The sequence below is a fragment of the Apaloderma vittatum genome, unplaced genomic scaffold, assembly GCF_000703405.1.
Source record: "Apaloderma vittatum isolate BGI_N311 unplaced genomic scaffold, ASM70340v1 scaffold25056, whole genome shotgun sequence".
NCBI lineage: Eukaryota > Metazoa > Chordata > Aves > Trogoniformes > Trogonidae > Apaloderma > Apaloderma vittatum.
This window is the reverse complement of record NW_009720437.1, coordinates 13255-14359: the sequence shown is the minus strand read 5'-3', so window position 1 is coordinate 14359 and position 1105 is coordinate 13255.

Below are 1105 nucleotides of genomic sequence, written 5' to 3'. Positions count from 1 at the left end.
GAACTGGGACAGGACTGGTACTGGGACAGGCAAGTCCTGAAAAAGGGCTGGCGCTGAGATGGGCTGATCCTGGGACGGAGATGAACTGGAACGGGGCAGGCACTGGGATGGGGATGAACTGGGACAGGGTGGGTGGCAGCTGAAGCCCGGGCATGGCCGTGGGGTTTTGAGGCAAATTCACAGACGTTTGGGAAATGAAATGGAAATCCTTCCTGCTGGCATCCAGCGGATCGCGACCGCTCCGTCGCGCTGCCTCCCTCGCAGATGATTAATACAAAATATTTCCCCCTCTCCTCTGCATTTGTTTAACTTGTTTTTCTTCTCATCTCAGAATGTTATTTGCCTTGGCATTTGAATTTTGAAATAATAAAAGAAGTGGTGGTCGGGTTTTTTAATGACGCTTTGGGGTTGTTTTTTTTGCTGTGCTAAGCGAGGAAGGCACATGAGCGGGCCCCAAGCTGTGACAACTTAAATGGAATGGGATTTCAGGAAAGTAATAAATGAGATTTGAAATGGCTCATTTGAAATACACATCATAATATTCTTCATCCCTCGAGTGAAGCACATAAAATACCCGTCTTTAAAATCAGGCACAAAACAAATACATTTCTCACCTCATCTGTGTCAGCAAGTTCCAGCTAAAAGTAATTCTGCAGATGCTCCTGGCTGGGGGGGGGAAGCGTTCGCTGGGTCCAGGTTTGCAGGGATGCTGAGGAGCCAAAAGAGTTTACAAATAACTAAACTATCCACGTTTGTTTAGGCGCATATTTTAATTTTAATTGTGGTGAGTTCTGTTTGCGAGATGCAGGGCAGAGGAAGAAAGCCCCAGTTGGGATGCAGAGAGGGAGCGGAGCGAGGGCGTTGGAGCTCGCTTGGCTCAGCAGCTCGGCACGATTTGGGACAGCCGTCCCCTCCCTGGCACAGCCACCCCGCGGGAGCGTCACCGGCTCCCCCCAAAGTGGGGACACGTGGGGACACGGCCGCAGCTGAGCCACTCACTGGTCCTGCTGCCGGCACTGGGACCTTCCCGCAGGAAGGCACTGGGGTTTTCCATGCCCAAGGAAGGGACAGAGCCCAGAGCTGGGGCAAGGGTTGATTTTTTTCA